General features: G+C 43.9%; 1 pseudogene; it reads right to left on the reverse strand.

Moving 5' to 3' along the window:
* Positions 1-19,789: 19,789 nt before the first annotated feature.
* Positions 19,790-20,736, reverse strand: LOC126018960 (cardiolipin synthase (CMP-forming)-like; annotated as a pseudogene).
* Positions 20,737-22,488: the final 1,752 nt, after the last annotated feature.

The raw sequence follows: 22,488 nt of genomic DNA on the forward strand, positions 1-22,488 counted from the left end.
AAGCAGCAGAAAGAAGAAGCTTAGCTGGGTCAGTAAGATCAACCCCCCTGGCTAAAATGCATTTTCTCCTGTGACTCCCTGTAGTTTCCCTTTTTTGGGGGGAGGCACACCCAGTGATGCTCAGGGGTTACTCCTGGCTATGTGTCACAAATCGCTCCTGCCATGGGGGACCATATGGGATGCCGGGGTATCGAACTGTGGTCCATCTGGGTCAGCTATCCATCTGGTTTCTTTTGCAAAACTGAAGCTGAGACCTCCCCACAGTTATAAAAATATTCTAAATGCATACCTATAAAATGTTCTAAATGCGGGGCTGGGAAGGTGGTGCTAGAGGTAAAGTGTCTGCGGACCATGGTTCAATCTCGTCCCATATGGTCCCCCCAAACCAGGGGCGATTTCTGAGCACATAGCCAGGAGTAACCCCTGAATGTCAAACAGGTGTGGCCTCCCCCCAAAAATAAACAAAAAAATGTTCTAAATGCAAATAAAATGTTCTAAATGCATAGTTCTAATGACATTATCTTTAAAAATCTTGAGCAGCGGGGACCAGAGAGATAGCATGGAGGTATTGCATTGTTTTTGCTTTGTTTTATTTTTTGGGTTTTAGGGCCATGCCTACCATTACTCAGGGCTTTCTCCTGGCTCTGCTATCAGGAATTATTACTAGCTAGTTCAAATTGCAATATGGGATGCCAGAATCAAACCTTCTAAGACTTTGTACAAGGCAAGTGCCTTACCTGTTATACTCTGTCCCCGCTCCCAAATTCTATGTCTTTTTATTTTATTTTATTTTATTTTTATTTTTATTTTTTTTAATGTGTCTTTTTTTTTTTAACATTTGGCTTATTTTGTTTGTTTGGTTGGTTGGTTGGTTTTTGGGTCACATCTGGCAGTGCTCAGGGGTTACTCCTGGCTCTATGCTCAGGAATCGCTCCTGGTAGCTTCAAGGGATCATATGGGATGCCAGGATTCGAACCACCATTGGCCCTGAATCGTCTGCATACAAGGCAAACTCCCTACCGCTGTGCTATCTCTCCATCCCCACATTTGGCTTATTGTATTACCGTATTTTCCGGCATATAAGACGACTTTTGAAAAAAAAAAAAAAAAAGTCAACCGAAAATCGGGGGTCGTCTTATACGCCAAGTATATCCTGAAAAAAGTTCCAATATGCCGCTAAACGAAACAAACAAACAAACAAAAATCAGGCCACAGAGTTTCCAAATCTCTTTCTTGGGGCTCCTAAACAGTACTCAGGAGATCTGGGGGCCACTTCTGGCAAAACCCAGCTAACCCTGTTGGTGGTTAGTGCTAGGGTCCGAGGATGGGGTGTTGTTTGGTTCAGGTAGTGGGGGAGATTAACTGAAGCCACCAGGGAATTGCCAGAAAAGGTGCCTATGATAAGGGACCAATCACTGCAAGGCCGCTGGGACTGCCTTTCTAACTCAGCCAATCCAAGCAGGCTTTTTATGCATGCAAATTAGACAATGTTCTGCACCCAAATCTACACTATAAAAAGCCTGCTCAGATTGGCCAGAGTCAGAGAGGAACCTATGCTTTGAACCTATGCTTGTTGTGATTGGCTCACTGTGGTACATGAGCACAGGAACACATGCAACACATACAGCACATGCAGCACAGGAACGTTCTGTCTGATACAGCGAATATAGGCCTAAACCTATGTTTTAACTGCAAAATTAGGGGGTCGTCTTATGCGCCCAGTCGTCTTATACGCCGGCAAATACGGTACATCAAGTTTGTAAAAAGGTAAACAAACTTGTTTTGGGCCCACATCTGGCAGTGCTCAGGAGTTTCTCCTGGCTCTGTTCTTAGGGATCACGCCCTCCTAATTCAAGGACAATATGTGGTGTCAGGGATTGAATCTTGGTGACTGTGTGCAAGGCAAGAACCTTATCTACTATACTATATGGACACACATTTTTTTTTTTTTTTTTTTTGGTTTTTGGTTTTTGGGTCACACTCAGCACCACTCAGGTTACTCCTGGCTCTGTGCTCAGAAGTCGCTCCTGGCAGGATCCGGGGACCACATGGGATGCCGGGATTTGAACCACCGTCCTTCTGCATGCAAGGCAAATGCCTTGCCTCCATGCTATCTCTCCACCCCCATGGACTCACTTTTTTTTTTTTTTGAGTTAATAAATAAAGCCCGGCCCGGAGAGATAGCACAGCGGTGTTTGCCTTGCAAGCAGCTGATCCACGACCTAAGGTGGTTGGTTCGAATCCCAGTGTCCCATATGGTCCCCCGTGCCTGCCAGGAGCTATTTCTGAGCAGACAGCCGGGAGTAACCCCTGAGCACCGCCGGGTGTGGCCCAAAAACTAATAATAATAATAATAATAATAATAATAATAATAATAATAATAATAAATAAAAAAGCCACTTATAACCTCTTCAGAAGCTTTACCCTTATACAAACTTAAAAACAGAATTTATCAAGAATAAGAAATAAAATAAAATAAAAACAGAATTTATCACACACTCAAAAGAAAATTGAATCTACAGAAACAATAGTGAATATTATTTACTGAATTGTTTGAAAAGAGACAGAGAAGCAACTAATAAGTAATTTTAGAATCCCTCTCTTTTTACTTACTAGTCAGCTCCTCCTTCTCTCTCCTCCCTTCTATATCTAGGGCAAACACAGTCCTCATATTTTTATCTTGATTCACAGACCCTGGAGAAAAAAATTATTTTTGAGAATCTAAACTTAATACTGGAATAGGACTTACTTAATACTGAAATAGGAAATATCTTTATAAGTATATTACAATAAAAATGAACATGATTTAAATTTACAGCTTGCTGAAAATATAGAGTCCCCAAATCAAAAAATAAAACATTGGGGCTGGAGTGATAGCACAACTGTAGGGTGTTTGCCTTTCACACAGCCAACCCAGAATGGATAAGGGACGGACCCAGGACGAACCGGGGTTCGATTTCCATATGGTCCCCTGAGCCTGAGAGGAGTGATTTCTGAGTGCAGAGCCAGGAGAGCCTGGCTGAGAGCCACCAGTGTGGCTCAAGAGCCAAAAAAATAAATAAATAAATAAAATAAGACATTATCAGTACTCAGATTTCATACTTCCCTCTATCACTTTTCATTATTTCCAAGAGAAACCACTGGAGGGCAGGAGAGAGAGTAAAGTGTTAAGGCTCTTGCCTTGAATGTGTCTGACCCTAGTTTGATGTCTGGCACAAATACGGACCTAGAAGCCCTGAGCTCTGGACCATTGCTGGATATGGGTCAAAACCTCCCCATCTGAAACAAAAAACCATTGGAATATGTTGGTGCTTAGTCAAGAGAATGAAATAACTTCCTTCTGCAAAAATATTGAAAAACTACATGAAAAATTTAAAGCAACTATTTAGATTTTGATCAATAATTGTCAGTCAAGATCCACGAGAGAATGACAAATAGATAAGCTTTATGCTTTTTGGAGGGTTCTGGACCATACCTAGCGGCACTCAGGGGTTACTCCTGTACTCAGAAATCACTCCTGGCATGCTCAGGAGTCCATATGGGATGCCAGCAATCACACCTGAGTTGGCTGTGTGCAAGGCCTACCCACTGTGCTATCACTCCAGCCCTAATTAGTTTTATAAATATTGTGACTATGTACCAAAGCTATTTGGGGGATCAAACTATAAGAAATGAAAGTGACAACATGGTGTTACTGAGTCAAAGAGAAAAGAATTGGAGTTCAAGTTTCACAGTATGGTTGGAATTTGTAGAATAGAACAACAAAGAACAAAGAAGAAGCTCTAGATAGCTGCAGAGAAGTCTTCTCTGATCAGAGATTGAAAATCATCTCAAAACAGGACAAGACTACATTGATGTGGACCAAAATTCTAATGTCCTAGAAATAGCAAGTGCTAGAAAGCTGTGAACTAAATGGAGATGACAGAGATTATGGTTAGTGGAAAACATTAAAGTTTAAATGAAGGGGCCAGAGAAATAGAATAGCAGGTAGAGCATTTGCTTTGCACAAGGCCAACCTGAATTAGAACGTTGGCATCCCATATAGTTCTCCAAGCTAATATCACCAATAGTGATTCCTGAGTGCAGAGCCAAAAGAAATCCCTGAATATCACTGAGTGTGATACAAAACCAAACCAAAAATAAAGGAACGAAGGAAAGAAAGAAAGGAAGGAAGGAAGGAAGGAAGGAAGGAAGGAAGGAAGGAAGGAAGGAAGGAAGGAAGGAAGGAAGGAAGGAAGGAAGGAGGGAGAAAAGAAAGAAAGAAAGAAAGAAAGAAAGAAAGAAAGAAAGAAAGAAAGAAAGAAAGAAAGAAAGAAAGAAAGAAAGAAAGAAAGAAAGAAAGAAAGAAAGAAAGAAAGAAAGAAAGAAGAAAGGAAAGAAAAGAAAAGAAAAATGACACTAAGGCAAAACATAATGATTCTGACACAATTTTTTTTTATAATTTTATTTGCCATTTATGTATTACTTATTTGCTGTTGCTATCTGACCAATACATTGTTTTGTTTTTTCTTTTGGTTTTTGGGCCATACCCAGCTGCGCTCAGGAGTTACTCCTAGCTCTGTGCTCAGAAATTGCTCCTGGCAGGCACGGGGGACCATATGGGATGCCGGGATTGAAACCAACTTCAGTCCTGTGTCAGCCTCTTGCAAGGCAAATGCCCTAACGCTGTGCTATCTCTCCAGCCCCTGATATAATTTTATTTAATCTTTGCAACAATCAAAGAAGTCTGGAGGGAAAGCACATTTCAAACAAAGGTTTAAATAAAGCTGACTTTTCTTTTTTTTTTTTTTTTTTAATAAAGCCGACTTTTCAAAGCTGACTTTGCATTTCTTTTTTTTTTTTTTCTTCTTTTTTTAGTTTTTGGGTCACACCCAGCGGTGCTCAGGGTTACTCCTGGCTGTCTGCTCAGAAATAGCTCCTGGCAGGCACGGGGGACCATATGGGACACCGGGATTCGAACCAACCACCTTTGGTCCTGGATCGGCTGCTTTGGTCCTGGATCGGCTGCTTGCAAGGCAAACGCCGCTGTGCTATCTCTCTGGGCCCTGCCCAGGAGCTATTTCTGAGCAGACAGCCAGGAGTAACCCCTGAGCACCGCCGGGTGTGACTCAAAAACAAAAGCAAAACAAAACAAAAGAAGAATATTTTGAGTTTTGTTTCTTGGCCACATCCACTGGTCAGGAGCCACTCCTGGTAGTGCTTGTGGTGGTGGGGAGACTGTGTGAATTGAACTGGGGCCTCCTATACTCATTTCATTGAATTATATCAGTAATCCTAAAGGCAATTTTTTATTGGGGGGGGTTCACATCCGGCGGCTCTCAGGAGTTACTCCTGGCTCAGTGCTCAGAAGTCCCTCCTGGCATACTTGGGGGACCATATGGGATGCCGAGAATAGAACTGGAGTCTGTCCAGGGTTGGCCATGTGCTAGGCAAATGCCCTACAGCTGTGCTATCTCTCCAGTCCCTGAAAATTATTCTTTAATGAAGTAAATGGTTTTTGTTTTGTTTTGTTTTGTTGTTTTTTTTTTTTTTTTTTTTGGGCCACACCTGGTGACGCTCAGAGTTTACTCCTGGCTCTATGCTCAGAAATCGCTCCTGGCTTGGGGGTCCATATGGGATGCCGGGGATTGAACCGTGGTCCGTCCTAGGCTAGAGTGGGCGAGGCAGACTTTTTACCGCTTGTGCCACCGCTCCGGCCCCTGAAATAAATGTTGTTTTTTTTTTTTTATTTGTTCTTGTGGGCCAGAGCAATAGCACAGCGGGTAGGGCATTTGCCTTGCAGGAAACCAACCCAGGTTTGATCCCCAGTATCCCATATGGCTCCCTGAGCCTACCAGGAGTGATTTCTGAGCGCAGAGCTATATAGATGGGACCATGTCATGTTAGGGTTAGAACTCTGGACTCAGCATATGTGAGACATAAATATTTTGTGTCTCCTAACAATCCTAACAATTAGTGTGTGTGTGTGTGTGTGTATTTGTTTTGGGGGCCACATTTGGTGATATTCAGAGTATACTCCTGGCTCAGCACTTGAGTATAACTCCTGGCAGTGCTCAGGGGATCATGTTGGATGCTGGGAATCAAACCTGGGTCAGCCAAGAGCATGGCAAGTGCCCTATTCATTTGTACTATTTGGAGGAGGGTTAGACCACACCTGGCAGCATTCAGGGGTTACTTCTGGCTCTATGCTCAGAAATTGCTCCTGGAAGGCCTGGAAGACCATATGGGATGCAGAGGATCAAACCTGGGTCGGTCTTTGGTCAGTTGCATGCAAGGTAAATACTTTACCCACTGCGATATCCATCTAGTCCTTCCATTTGTACTATTGCTCTAGTCCCCAATTTTTTTGTTTGTTTGTTTGTTTTATTTTGGGTCACACCTGGCAGCGCTCAGGGGTTACTCCTGGCTCTATGCTCAGAAATCGCTCCTGGCAGGCTCTGGAACCATATGGGATGCCGAGATTCGAAACACCATCCTTGTGCATGCAAGGCCAACACCTTACCTCCATGCTATCTCTCCAGTCCCTCTAGCCCCAAATTTGGTGTATATCTTTTTTTTTTTTTTTGATTTTTGGTTTTTGGGTTACTCCTGGCTCCATGCTCAGAAATCACTCCTGGCAGGCTCGGGAGACCATATGGGATGCCAGAATTCGAACCAACGACCATTTGCATGAAAGGCAAATGCCTTACCTCCATGCTATCTCTCCGGCCCCCCTTTTATTTGGGGGCGGTGTATATCTTTACTATCATCTCAAGTCTTACTTCTTTTCTAAATAGAGGGATTTTATGAAAACAGCATTTTTTCTTGACAAGCAAAAACTGGAACCTCAATACTATGCATTCCCAGGTGAGGAGACTGCTACCTGACTGAGAGCGGAAAGCATTTAGAAAGAGAAAAAAGAAGAGCAGTTTCTCAAGGAGCCAAAGGAGGATATTTCGCTAAAAACAGCTCGAAATATAGTGTCTGGATCGGATATTCAGAACTAAATTGCCAGCCTCCATGTTCAGGCAACTAGCTGTCAGACAAGGCAGGTGAGTGGCTGTGGGATTAGTTCCCTGGAAAGCAGTTAGAAGAATCAGAAAGAAGGCACAGACATGGGGTACTCCGGATCACCTCCAAATTCTGGCAGAAATGGAGTCTGCCCCCAGACAACTTGGGGAAAACTCTGTGCTCTAGTTTACAACAAGCAGCTCAGCCACTCTGCACTGACATCAACTGTAACCCACGTGAAGTGCAGTGGCTCAGACTGTGCCTCATGGATTGAGGACTGAGTATATGGATTAAGGCTTTGGGACTTGACTCTGGCCTTATTGTCTCAGTACAACAATTTACCTGAGTCTGTAATGCTTTCTGTTTTTTGTTTGTTAATTTGTTTGTTTTTAAGCCACACCCAGAGGCACTCAAGGATTATTCTTGACTCTGCACTCAGAAACTGCTCCTGGTAGGCTCAGAGGACCATATAGAATAGTGGAGATTGAACCCGAGATGGCTGCATGCAAGGCAAAAATGCCCTACCGCTGTTCTATCATGTTATCACTCCTGCCCCACTTTCTAGTCTTTAAGGGGACAAGATTATCTGAACAAATCAGAATACCTAAAAGAATATTGTTTTGTTTTAGTATTTTTTAAATTGAATAACAGTGCAATATGCAGTTTTAAAATTGTTGATGGTTGAGTTTTAGTAATACAATGTTCCAACATCCATCTCTTCATCAGTGTTTTCTTCTGGACACCAATGTTCCCTGTTTCCCTCCTACCCATACCCCCACCCCAGCTTGCCTCTATTTTTCTCTCTCTCTTTCTTTTTATTTATTTGTTTTTGGGGTCAACACCTGGCGGTGCTCAGAAGTTACTTCTGGCTCTGCGACCCTGGCAGCTCAGCAGACCATATGCGATGCCAAGAATCAAACCTGGGTCCATTCGGGGTTGGCTGTGTGCAAGGCAAATGCTCTACTGATAATGCTGTTGCTTCAGGCCCCCTTTCTTCTCTCTCTCTCTCTCTCTCTCTCTCTCTCTCTCTCTCTCTCTCTCTCTCTCTCTCTCTCTCTCTCTCTCTCTCTCTCCCCCCTTTTTTTCCTATTAGGCATTGTTGTTTGCAATACTGTTATTGAAAGGGTATCATACAAATCATTTTACCTCCTTTCAGCACCCAAATCTTCTCTAGAAAAGAACACTTTTGGCGAGGAGGTTTGGGTCACACCAGGCGGCACACAGGAGCTGCTCAGAAATTTGATCCTTGCGGGGCCAGAGAGATAGCATGCCTTTCATGCAGAAGGTCATCGGTTCAAATCCCGGCATCCCATATGGTCCCCTGAGCCTGCTAGGAGCGATTTCTGAACATAGAGCCAGGAGTAACCCCTGAGCGATGCCGGGTGTGACCCCCCCCCCAAAAAAAAGAAAGAAAAAAGAAAAGAAATTTGCTCCTTGCAAGCTCTGGGGAACATATGGGATGCTGGAATTGAACCACCATCTCCTGGATTGGCCTCATGCAAGGCAAACGACCTACCACTGTGCTATATCTCCAGCCCTGAAAAGAACACTTTTTTTTTTCTTAAAGAACACTTTTTATTTATATTTTTCCACAAAAAAAACTTTTTTGGGGGGCCGGGCGGTGGCGCTAAAGGTAAGGTGCCTGCCTTACCTGCGCTAGCCTAGGACTGACCGCGGTTCGATCCCCCGGCGTCCCATATGGTCCCCCCAAGCCAGGAGCAACTTCTGAGCGCATAGCCAGGAGTAACCCCTGAGCATCACCGGGTGTGGTCCAAAAAAAAAAACTTTTTTGGGGGGCCACACCTGGTGACGCTTAGGGGTTACTCCTGGCTATGTGCTCAGATATCACTCCTGGCTTTGGGTACCATATGGGATGCCGGGGAATTATACCACGGTCCATCCTAGGCTAGCACAGGCAAGGCAGATTTTTTTTTTTTTTTTTGGTGTTTTTTGGGTCACACCCGGCAGTGCTCAGGGGTTATTCCTGGCTCCAGGCTCAGAAATTGCTCCTAGCAGGCACGGAGGACCATATGGGACGCAGGGATTCGAAACGATGACCTCCTGCATGAAAGGCAAACGCCTTACCTCCATGCTATTTCTCCGGCCCCAAGGCAGATATCTTATTGCTTGCACCACCGCTCCGGCCAAAAAACAAAAACAAAAACCCCACACTTTTTTTTTAACTTTTTTTTTTATTTATTTAAACACCTTGATTACATACATGATTGTGTTTGGGTTTCAGTCATGTAAAGAACACCACCCATCACCAGTGCAACATTCCCATCACCAATGTCCCAAGTCTCCCTCCTCCCCACCCGACCCCCGCCTGTACTCTAAACAGGCTCTCCATTTCCCTCATACATTCTCATTATTAGGACAGTTCAAAATGTAGTTATTTCTCTAACTAAACTCATCACTCTTTGTGGTGAGCTTCCTGAGGTGAGCTGGAACTTCCAGCTCTTTTCTCTTTTGTGTCTGAAAATTATTATTGCAAGAATGTCTTTCATTTTTCTTAAAACCCATAGATGAGTGAGACCATTCTGCGTTTTTCTCTCTCTCTCTCTCTGACTTATTTCACTCAGCATAATAGATTCCGTGTACATCCATGTATAGGAAAATTTCATGACTTCATCTCTCCTGACAGCTGCATAATATTCCATTGTGTATATGTACCACAGTTTCTTTAGCCATTCATCTGTTGAAGGGCATCTTGGTTGTTTCCAGAGTCTTGCTATGGTAAATATTGCTTGCACCACCGCTCCGGCCAAAAATAAAAACAAAAACAAAGGGGCCGGGCGGTGGCGCTAAAGGTAAGGTGCCTGCCTTACCTGCGCTGGCCTTGGACGGACCGCGGTTCGATCCCCCGGTGTCCCATATGGTCCCCCAAGCCAGGAGCAACTTCTGAGCACATAGCCAGGAGTAACCCCTGAGCGTTACCGGGTGTGGCCCAAAAACCAAAAAAAAAAAAAAAAAAAAATTCCACACTTTTTTTTGGGGGGGGGGTTTGGGCCACACCCGTTTGACACTCAGGGGTTACTCCTGGCTATGCGCTCAGAAATCGCTTCTGGCTTGGGGGGACCATATGGGACACCGGGGGATCGAACTGAGGTCCGTCCTACGCTAGCGCTTGCAAGGCAGATACCTTACCTCTAGCGCCACCTTCCCGGCCCCTCCCACACTTTTTAAAAATATTTTTTCTCTTTCAGCCAGAGACATAGCTCAGTGGGAAATATATTGGCTTGCCTTGCATTCAGTTCATGCAGGTTTGATCCCTAGCATGCCATATGGTCTCTCCATTATTGCCAAGAGTGATCCCTGAGCACAGAGCCATAACTAATCTCAGAGCTCTGCAGGGTATGGTCCAAAAACAAACAAAATAAAATAAAGTAAAATAAAAATAGCTTTCAACCTTCTCTCCCTCCCTCTTTTCTCTTTCTCCTTTCTTAGCTCCCCCTCTCCCCTATCTCCTTTTCTAGTTTCTCTTCCTCGCCCTGTTCCTCCCTGCTTATCCATCTTCCCTCTCTCTAGCAGCTCTCCCTGTTTCTCCCTTTCTTTTCCTCTCTACTCCTCCTTCACTCCTCTCCCTCTTCCTGTTTCTTACTCTCTCCCTTCTTCTTCTCTCCCTCTTTTTGTCCCTCTCCTCTCTCTGCTCTCCTTCTCTCTCCCTTTCCCACCCTCTTCCTCTCTCCACCATCCTCTCTCTACCTTTCTCTTTTCTCTCTCCCTCTCTCACCATGTCTTTCTCTCTTCCTTCTTTCGCTTTCCTCTCTCTCTCCCTTTCTTCCCTGTCCCCCATTCTCTCCCCTCCCTGCCTCTTTCCTTCTCTCTAGTTCTCTTTCCCCTCTTTCTCTTTCCCTCTCTCCCTTCATTCCTTCCTCTCTTCCTCTAGCTCTCTTTCCCCCTCCCACCCTCTCCCTCTTTCTCCCCTCTCTTCCTCTCTCTCCCCTCCCTTTTCTTTTTCTCTTCATAGAACACTTGCTAAGTTCCCTAAATAAAAGAAGAAAAAATAAAAACAAAATTCATGGCATCATCAATTATCATGTTAACCTATGATTCATTTATGGGGATGCTATTTGTTTTCTATTACCTCCCAGTTGGAATAAATGCTCCATAAGAACAGGGAACCTTTTCTGTTTATATTGTCTCATGTCTGGCATAAACAAGTGCTCAGAAGGTTTTGCTGAACTATTTTAAAAAAAGTATTGCCGGGGCCGGAGAGATAGCATGGAGGTAAGGCATTTGCCTTTCAAGCAGAAAGTCGGTGGTTCGAATCCCGGCATCCCATATGGTCCCCTGCACCTGCCAGGAGCGATTTCTGAGTGTAAAGCCAGGAGTAACCCCTGACTGCTGCCGAGTGTGACCCCCTCCCCCCCAAAAAAAGTATTGCCAAGAATTTTCTTACAAGAAGTCCAGAGTGATAGTATAATAGGTAGGGCATTTGCCCCCCAAGAACTACCAGGAGTGATTCCTGAGCACAGAGCCATGAGTAAGCCCTGAGCACCACTGGGTGTAGTTCAAAATCAAAAGTCAAAACAGGCGAATTAAAATTAAGAGTCTTTCTCCCATATTTCCATCCACATCTACTTTAACCATTAAAACCCTATTTTCTTTCATTCTCTCTTCTTTCCTCTTTTATTCTCTCTCTCTCTCTTTGGTTTTCTTCTTCTTCTTCTTCTTCTTCTTCTTCTTCTTCTTCTTCTTCTTCTTCTTCTTCTTCTTCTTCTTCTTCTTCTTCCTTCTTTCTTTTCCTCCTCCTCCTCCTCCTCCTCCTCCTCCTCCTTCTTCTTCTTCTTCTACGCTATACCCAGAATATTTCTCTCAGCGGAGCTTGGAGTTCAAGGGACAAGGATCAAATCTGAACCTCTTGCACACAAAGCAAATGTTCTAACTCTCTGAGTCATCTCTATGGTTCTCACTATAACATTTTTGTGTATACAGTATTACTCTCAAAAATAGTTATCAGTTATTTCTGTATATTTTAAGCAGAGCATAATGTATGGATTGGTGAAATCACTTGATAAAAACTCTTAAAATTCACTGGTGACAAATTCACAAAATAGACCTTCCCACAGGCACACAGATATAGAGACCCCTGTTTCCTCCCAGTTTGTCTGGAGGAAAGTTACCCAGTCAGAATCTCAGAGACACAGAATTGCCAGCACATCTTTGTGGGGGTGTCGCAGGGAATATTTTCCACGTGCAAGCTTCTTTGGAAAAGGCTTTCAAAGACAGAGCAGCCACTTTGTCACACTGCAAATACAACATTGAAGCATTAAGTTGGAATGTGACAATTTACAGCTGTCATATCACACGCCCTAAATGAAGTCACACTCTGTGCCAGACTCCAAAGACGTGATCACTTGAAAACTATTTTTATTGCTTTGATTCATGGTTAAAATTAGTTTACCACAAAAGTGAAAAAATATACTATCTCCTGAGAAACATAAATACAGAGAGTATGGGGCCGGAGAGATAGCATGGAGGTAAGGCGTTTGCCTTTCATGCAGGAGGTCATCGGTTCGAATCCCGGCGTCCCATATGGTCCCCCGTGCCTGCCAGGAGCAATTTCTGAGCCTGGAGCCAGGAATAACCCCTGAGCACCGCCGGATGTGACCCAAAAACCACCAAAAAAAAATAAATAAAAATAAATAAATAAATACAGAGAGTAGGGTAACTATTGTTGTTTTCCTTTGGGAAATAGTTATAAAGCAATTTCCTAAACATAAGAATTCTGACATTTCTCGGGACCACCAAGCAGTGTTCAGGGACTCAACCATTAAGTTGAGTGGGGATCAAACTCAGGGATTCACACATGATAGGTATGTGCTACCATTTGAACTCTCTTCCTAGCTCCCATGGTACACTTTCAGGTTCAATTCAATTTTGTTTTTCGTGACTTCTCACTTCATATCAGGTCTTTGGCCTCACAGTGGTGGAGCCAAAGTTTCCAGTCTTGCAATATACCTACCACTGGGCTCCCATCAGCAAATATCAAATGAATAAAGAGAATACCCTCATTCTCAATATCCCAAACATGGAAAAATTTTTGAGTAGTTCTTCAGGGTTTTGTACCTGCTGATAACATGGTTTGAGAGTCTCTTTTTTCATATATTTGATTTGAGTGGCTACCTCTTCATTATTCAGCTTTTAGTCATCTCAGTCCTTCCTGACTTTCTCTCCTCCCAGCATCTGTTTCATGATACCTTGTCTTATTTTCTTCACAAATAATTAGAAATTATACTGTTTATTGGCTACTTTTATCTCAGACCTACTCACCAGATAAGCAAATATCTTGCCTACTTTGGTTTTCACAGTATTCCAGTATGAATCACACTGGCAAACAGCGGGCCCGGAGAGATAGCACAGCAGCATTTGCCTTGCAAGCAGCCGATCCAGGACCAAAGGTGGTTTGTTCGAATCCCGGTGTCCCATATGGTGTCCTCCCCACCCACCCTCCGTGCCTGCCAGAAGCTATTTCTGAGCAGACAGCTAGGAGTAACCCCTGAGCACCGCTGGGTGTGGCCCAAAAACCAAAAAAAAAAACCCAAAAACCAAAAACCAAAACAAAAAAACACTGGCAAACAGCAAGCATTATTATTATTATTATTATTATTATTATTATTATTATTATTATTTCGTTTTTGGGTCACACCTGACAGCGCTCAGGGGTTACTCCTGGCTCTACCCTCAGAAATCGTTCCTGGCAGGCTTGGGGACCGGCCCTACAGAAGCATTATTTCTCTCTGTCTCTCTGTCTCTCTCTGTCTCTCTCTCTGTGTCTCTGTCTCTGTCTCTCTCTGTGTCCCTCTCTGTCTTTCTCTTTCTCTCTCGTTTTCGAATTACAAATGGTGTTGCTCAGGATTTACTCCTGGTTCTGGTTCTACACTCAGGGATTACTGCTGGCGGGGCTTGGGGTACCACACGGAGTGCCAGAAATTAAAGCCAGATTTTTTCCCCCACCCCCGCGAAACCAGATTTTAAATCCAAGGCACACACTGTCCCTACACACTGTCCACAAGTTTGGGTTTTTTTTTTTGTTTGTTTGTTTCTTTTTGTTTTTTTTTGTTTTTTTTGGGCCACACCCTGTGATACTCAGGGGTTACTCCTGGCTATGCGCTCAGAAGTTGCTCCTGGCTTCTTGGGGGACCATATGGGACGCCGGGGGATTGAACCGCAGTCCGTCCTAGGCTAGCGCAGGCAAGGCAGGCACCTTACCTCCAGCGCCACCACCCGGCCCCTGTTTGTTTGTTTCTTTTGTTTTGTGAAAAGAGCATATCCAGCTGTCCTCAGGGTTTACTTCAGGTGGTGCTGGGGGACCATATATGGTACTTGGAATTGAATCTGAGTCAACTGTATACAAAGTAAGCACCTTATCTGCTGTTTCTCCAGCACCAGAAGGCATTTTTAATAATTGAATTGGGTACAAGTGACAGCTAAGTGATTAAGTAGAAGAGCTTTGGAGAAGTGACTGTTTAAAGATTTAAAATTTCAAAATGTTTGGTAAATTATCATCTTGCGGGCCTGGAGAGATAGCACAGCGGTGTTTGCCTTGCAAGCAGCTGATCCAGGACCAAAGGTGGCTGGTTCGAATCCCGGTGTCCCATGTGGTCCCCCGTGCCTGCCAGGAGCTATTTCTGAGCAGACAGCCAGGAGTAACCCCTGAGCACCGCCAGGTGTGGCCCAAAAACCAAAAAAAAAAAAAAATCCTGCTTAAAGTGTTGTCCCGTTTGGTCCGATAGCAGTGGTTTATCAGACTTATTAAAGTTAGTATCACAAAAGTTGGTATCTTCCCCCCCCCACACTGCTCAATTTGACTGGCTTAAGAAAAAAATAGGGGGGGCCGGAGAGATAGCACAGCGGTGTTTGCCTTGCAAGCAGCTGATCCAGGACCAAAGGTGGTTGGTTCGAATCCCAGTGTCCTATATGGTCCCCCGTGCCTGCCAGGAGCTATTTCTGAGCAGACAGCCAGGAGTAGCCCCTGAGCACCACCGGGTGTGACCCAAAAAACAAAAAAAAAAAAAAGAAAAAAAAAAGTTATCATCTTGCCAAAAAATAAAATTAATTGAAGCAATCATGCATATTTCTTCACTTCCAGCTTTTAGTTATGTCCTAGCCACTATTACCTGTGTGCAGGACTCCCCAGAAAACCACCCAGGGAGTCTGGAAGTCTGTGTCACATCAGAGCTCAAGCAGTGCAACATCCTTGGACCTGGCTTTGAACAGTCTGGCCCAGCAACCTGAGTATTACTGGGAATACTTCTGGACACCCTGAGCATTGCGAAGTCAAAAGAAAACAAAAAGACTAGAAATTTTTAGAGTAATTATAACATGTATTACTAGTTTTCTTTAATAGTTCCTGAAAGAGGGCCCGAAGAGATAGCACAGCGGCCTTTGCCTTGCAAGCAGCCGATCCAGGACCAAAGATGGTTGGTTCGAATCCCGGTGTCCCATATGGTCCCCCGTGCCTGCCAGGAGCTATTTTTGAGCAGACAGCCAGGAGTAACCCCTGAGCACCGCCAGGTGTGATCCCCCCCAAAAAAATAGTTACTGAAAGAACTGGGCCATCAAGATTAATTTTTTTAGGGGGAGTGCTCCACGGGTGCTTTTGAGCTCTGGAGGCATCCTTGCAACACTTAGTATTTGACTAGGTGGTGTGAGTCAATAGTTTTAGTGCTCAGACTCAGCATGGCTTAAAGCTTAAAGTGTTGGGCCCGGAGAGATAGCACAGCGGCAAGCAGCCGATCCAGGACCAAAGGTGGTTGGTTCGAATCCCGGTGTCCCATATGGTCCCCCGTGCCTGCCAGGAGCTATTTCTGAGCAGACAGCCAGGAGTAACCCCTGAGCACCGCCAGGTGTGGCCCAAAAACCAAAAAAAAAAAAAAAAAAAAAAAAAACCACTTAAAGTGTTGTCCCGTTTGGTTCGATAGCAGTGGTTTATCAGACTTATTAAAGTTAGTATCACAAAAGTTGGTATCTCCCCCCCCCCACTGCTCAATTTGACTGGCTTAAGAAAAAAATAGGGGGGGCCGGAGAGATAGCACAGCGGCGTTTGCCTTGCAAGCAGCTGATCCAGGACCAAAGGTGGTTGGTTCGAATCCCAGTGTCCCATATGGTCCCCCGTGCCTGCCAGGAGCTATTTCTGAGCAGACAGCCAGGAGTAACCCCTGAACATTGCCGGGTGTGGCCCAAAAATCAAAAAAAAAAAAATTGGGGCCAGTGTGGTGGCGCTAGAGGTAAGGTGTCTGCCTTGCCAGTGTTACCTAGGACAGACAGAGGTTCGATCCCCCATGCGTCCCATATCCCCAAGCCAGGAGCGACTTCTGAGCACATAGCCAGGAGTAACCCCTGAGCGTCACCGGGTGTGGCCCAAAAACCAATAAATAAATAAGTAAATAAATAAATAAAGTGTTGCCCCGCAATTATAAGGGATCATACCCATGTCGTGGTGCTGGGCAGCACTCTTTCATATATCTCTGCTCCAAGATTAAGGTTCTGTTGTTTGTTTTGTTTTCTTTTTGGTGGGGAGGTAAATGCTTTGAGCCACACTCAGCAGAGTTCCAAGACTACTTCTAGCTTCTTTGCTTAGGAATTATTGAGTCCAAGATGAATCAGAGTTAGCCAAGTGCTTGGCAAGTGCCTTAACCCTTGTCCCATGCTGTCATTCTAAGAGCTATTTGATTATTTATTTTGGGTCACACCCACCAGTGTTCAGGGGTTACTCCTGGCTCCATGCTCAGAAATGGCCCTTGGCAGGCACAGGGAACCATATGGGATGCCGGGATTCGAACCACTGTCCTTTTGCATGAAAGGCAAACACCTTACCTCCATGCTGTCTCTCTGGCCCCAGCAATATTTTTCAACTTAGGTTTTTGATGGTTTTGTTTTTGTTTGAGGGCCACACCCAGCAATACTGAGGTTACTTCTGGCTTTGCTCAGGAAATGATCCTAGTAGAGTTTGGGAATCATATGGGAGGGATGTCAAGGATCAAACCTGGGTCAGTTGTGTCAAGGTAAGTAACCCACCCTCTGTACTAAGCTCCAGCCAGCCTCAAGAATGGGGCCGGGTAGGTGGCGCTGGAGGTAAGGTGTCTGCCTTGCAAGCGCTAGCCAAGGAAGGACTGCGGTTCGATCCCCTGGCGTCCCATATGGTCCCCCCAAGCCAGGGGCGATTTCTGAGCGCTTAGCCAGGAGTAACCCCTGAGCGTCAAACGGGTGTGGCCCAAAAAAAAAAAAAAAAAAAGAGTTTCTGAACATTTTCTGACCATGTACCCCTCCCAACCTGTGTTCTCCTGAAGTCCCCTGTTCTGATTGACTTCCTAGTCTCATATGATAACATTTTTCCCTTTTATGTGATTTTTACCTGTATCTATACCAATGGGCCCAATAATCTCTGTATCTCTATATATTCAGCACCTGAATGTCCTAAAACTGCTCCAGCCCTAAATTACAGTATAAAGTAGCTTTATGATGGAGCTGAAGAAAATCAAATAAGTGTCTCATTTATTTTTTGTTTGTTTTGCAGTGCCAAGGAGGAACCAGGAGCCTCATACTGCAAAGGAAGTGAAATCTCTTCGTTTTCTAAGCTCACCTTTTGCTTCTGGTCTCAGGATAAGCATACTTTCTCAGGATTGTTAACCTTGTGACAAAAACAAAGAGAGGCAAAGGATTAAAATTTGAATAATTTTGAGTCTTCTCAGAGATTTCTCTAACAAGAGTACATGCAATAAAACCAATTTTCATATTTCAAATATTAGACCACCTAGCTACTAAATTACTCTTGACTGAAAAACTGAAAATGCCATTGTATTGAAAGAGAAAATGTGTAAATAGAAGACACAAAAGAAGAAAGAAAGAGGCACAGAAGTGACAATCTTCTACCTTGGAGCTCCTGTTTTGGTTTTTTTTTTTTTGGGGGGGGGGGTTTTTTTTGGTTTTTGGTTTTTGGGCCACACCCAGTGTTGCTCAGGGGTTACTCCTGGCTGTCTGCTCAGAAATAGCTCCTGGCAGGCACGGGGGACCATATGGGACACCGGGATTCAAACCAACCACCTTTGGTCCTGGATCGGCTGCTTGCAAGGCAAACGCCGATGTGCTATCTCTCCGGGCCCGGAGCTCCTATTCTTGAAGTCAGACCCTCCTGACCAGGCATTAGAAGAGTGAAACAATAACTTCTCTTTTTAATTAAGGTTATTTAAGTTGGGTTTTTGGTTTAGGTGATACAAATATCTCAGATTTTCTGATAAGTAAAGTTATTAGACCCCAGAATAGGTTCCATAGAAGGCTATATTTCCAAAGCTATTTTCTTTTTTTCCCCAAAATATATTTTCAATAATTATCTAGAGAAAACAGTTGTTTCCTTAAGAGGCTCTAAGTCCCTCCCCCCAAAAAGAGGCTCTAAGTCTTTTTTCTTTTCCAAACAAGCAAATAATAATGAAAAAAAATCACTCAATTGCTTCATCCCTTCCATGGGAGAAATTATTATCACAAGATGATACATACAAAAGGGTACAAAAATAATGAATTCTTTTCTGTTATTATTCATTATGAAAAGGCCTGCTTGAAATAGAAAATTCTTCTGGCCTTAGACCAAGGTTTTTCCTTTTCTTTTTTTTTTTTTTTCCTCCCAACTTTTATTGTTTAAACATTTTAACAAAAGATTCCCCAAATTTTAAAAAACCTTTGAAAAATATACAGTTTCTATTATTTACATACATAAGTACAGGTCCCAGTATCATACAAACATTGTTAAGTTAAAAACAGTGTGAGGGATGACTTAACATGTTGCCTTTTGGGTGGTACCTAGTCTATCTTATTCAAACCGATACATAAAACTTTAGGCACCTGAGAGGTCGGAAGACTGTTGAATAGGAAACAGTACTTCTACTCTCGTCATTTTCAAAACAGTACATTTTAAATTTCTGTAAGTTTACCTCATCCACAATTAAGCTAACTCTTGCTATCATCCTAAGCGATCAAATATTAACTACAAGAACTGTAAATGCATACATAGATCTAAAAACCAAACACAAAACTAGGTAGCCAGATTGTAGGATGCATCTTTAAGCGCAGGAGATCCCATAATACTTTTTCAACCATCTAAATTCTACTTAAGGATATATGGCAACTCTTGAATTTCCATGCTGTTTCCTTTTTTTAAGCTTAAAAAAAGACTGGTAGTAATCAGAATAATTGGTACCTTACACATTAATCAAGAAACCTAAGATTAAAAAAATTCTAAATGATAGTTTTATTTGTATTTTAAAAATACATCACAAAGTCTGCATTTGCCCATGATCAAGTTGATTTTCAAAGCACATTACTTAAATTTGGATGACATGGTTTGTTCTGACAAGTCCTTTTTCAAGCTGACCACCAACCAAGGGGATCTCCTGTAGATTTCCTTTTTTTTTTTTTTTTTTTTTTTTTGGTTTTTGGGCCACACCCGTTTGACGCTCAGGGGTTACTCCTGGCTATGTGCTCAGAAATCGCCCCTGGCTTGGGGGGACCATATGGGACGCCGGGGGATCGAACCGCGGTCCTTCCTTGGCTAGCGCTTGCAAGGCAGACACCTTACCTCCAGCGCCACCTACCCGGCCCTTTTTTTTTAATTTATTTATTTATTTTTGGTTTTTCAGGCCACACCCATTTGATGCTCAGGGGTTACTCCTGGCTAGGCGCTCAGAAATTACCCCTGGCTTGGGGGGACCATATGGGACGCCGGGGGGATCGAACCGCGGTCCTTCCTTGGCTAGCACTTGCAAGGCTTACCTCTAGCGCCACCTTGCCGGCCCCTCTCCTGTAGATTTCCACTGGCCCTGCCGCTGATGACGAATATTGCTTCCTTGTGAATGACAATGGCTAATTTTCATCAGCCTTTTATTACCTGAACTGTTTTCCGACCATAATGATAATAGCTGTAAGCAGATGCAGCTGTGGTAAAAGCTGTAAAACACCACAATATCTGAAGATAAATGCTGTCAGCATAATTGAAAACTGGAGCTGCCAAAGAAGCTGCCACCAAGATTAACTGCACTGCTGTGTTTACCTTGCTGATGAAAGTTGGTTTTAATCTAGCAGTGGCATAGCAAGGATTGAAATACTTCAAAAGTGTTCGCGGTGTTGGAAGAGTTCGGTATCTGACATAAAAAACAGCAGCAATCAATAGTACATCTTTTGAAATTATCATATAAGTAAGTGAAACTGGAATAAGATCTGCATAGGTCAAGCTAATATATAAGATACTGATAAGTATTTTATCAGCAAGTGGATCAAGAGCACTTCCCAAAGCTGATTTTTGATTGGCCCAGTTTCGAGCAATAAATCCATCCAACAAATCAGTCAGCCCAGCTAAAGCAAAAACTCCTAGAGCAATATTAAAATCTTCTTCACAATAATCAAATAGCCCAAAACCGGGGCCAAGCCAATTCTTGTCATTGACAACATATTTGGGATTGTCCACGGGTTTTCATACGGCGGGGCGGCGCTGGGCGGGCCCCAGGCGCGGGCCCGGGCGGCGGCGGCGGCGGAGGCGGCGGCGGGGGCCGGGCCCGGCTTGCCCGCGGCCCCCGAGCAGTGTCCCCGGGGCCCCGGCCAGGGCAGCCGCAGCCCCAGCGCCGCCCGCCGCCGCTCGCACGCGCAGCCCGGGCAGCTCAGCTCGGGCGGGGACGGCGGCGGCCGCGCCCCCCAGGCCCAGGCGGCGCGCCGCAGGGACCCCCACGGGCCGCGCGCCGCCCGCGCCGCCAGCATGGCCGAGAGCCGCTCGCTCGTTCAGCGGCACGACGCGCCCGCCGCCATCTCCGCCAGGTTTTTCCTTTTCAAAAGAAAAATGGTAATATATGAATAGTTAACCAAGAAGGAAGATAATCTTCTGGAGTTCACTCATTTCACTGAAGCAAAAACTAACCACCCATTAACTCCTTATGTATTCGATCTCCTTCACACTTTTGGTACATTTTCTTTTGCTGAAAATCTTTCATTATACATCAGTCAGGGAATCGACTGCTACTTTGTTGCTTGATAGCTGATTGTGAAGCATTTGAAGTCTTCTCTGGATAATAATAAATTTCCCCTGTGAGTAGAGTATTTTTTTAAACCCTCTATCTCTCTTGCCTAAGCTTGATATTTTCATAATGAATATAAATTGCTTTTGTAAGCAAGTAAAATAAAATAAAGAAAACACTTATATATATATTTGTTTGTTTGTTTGTTTGTTTTTGTTTTGTTTGGGTCATACCCAGCAGCGCTCAGGGGTTATTCCTGGCTCTACGCTCAGAAATTGCTCCTGGAGGCTTAGGGATTCGAACCACCGTCCTTCTTCAGCATGCAAGGAAAACACCTTACCTCCATGCCATCTCTCCGGTCCATATATATATATATATTTTTTTTTTTTTTTGGTTTTTGGGCCACACCCAGCGGTGCTCAGGGGTGACTCCTGGCTGTCTGCTCAGAAATAGCTCCTGGAAGGCACGGGGGACCATATGGGACACTGGGATTCGAACCAACCACCTTTGGTTCTGGATAGGCTGCTTCCAAGGCAAACGCCGCTGTGCTATTTCTCCAGGCCCATATATTTATTTTTAAAGTTTTGGGGCCACACCTGACTATGTTTAGGGCTTATTCCTGACTGCACTCAGGAATTATTCCTAGTGCCTGAAGGGATACCACCTGATCCCCATGTGAAAGGCAAATGTTCTATCAGCTGCACAATCACTTTGGCCCCAAAATGAACATTTTCTTTTTTTTTTTTTTTTTTTTTTTTTTTTTTGTGGTTTTTTGGGTCACACCCGGCAATGCTCAGGGGTTACTCCTGGCTCCATGCTCAGAAATTGCTCCTGGCAGGCACGGGGGACCATATGGGACGCTGGGATTCGAACCGATGACCTCTTGCATGAAAGGCAAACGCCTTACCTCCATGCTATCTCTCCAGCCCCAAAATGAACATTTTCTAAAAAAAAAAAAAATCTGTGCAACAATAAAGGGCGAAGAAGGAAAAAAAGTGAAATAAAATATACATATTTAAATTACGTAAAAAAAATTAATGCTCTCCCATCCAAAAGCAACCCCACAAAGAATGTATTTTTGCTAATAAGGCATTCCAGAAGACACTATTTATTTCTCTTCTAATTTTGTTTCCTTTTCTCTTGTTTTCTCTTCTTTTTTCTCTTCTTTTATTTAAACTCACGGTTACAAAGTTGGTCATGATTAGGTTTCAGTCTTACAATGTACACTACCCTTCTCCAGTGTACATTTCCTGCCACCAATGTCCCCAGTTTCCATTCCCACCCCCTGTCTCTAGGCAGGCATTTTACTTTCTCTGTCTGTCCATCTGTCTGTCCGTCAGTCAGTCAGTCAGTCTGTCTGTCTGTCTGTCTCTCTCTCTCTCTCTCTTTTTCTCTGTCTCTCCCCTTAACCCTTTATTTTCTCTTTAGACACTATGGTTTGCACTATTGTTTATAAATGGATAACATGCCTATCACTTTATCTCCGTTCAGCACCCAA

The sequence above is a fragment of the Suncus etruscus genome, chromosome 9 (genome assembly GCF_024139225.1).
Source record: "Suncus etruscus isolate mSunEtr1 chromosome 9, mSunEtr1.pri.cur, whole genome shotgun sequence".
Classification (NCBI taxonomy): domain Eukaryota; kingdom Metazoa; phylum Chordata; class Mammalia; order Eulipotyphla; family Soricidae; genus Suncus; species Suncus etruscus.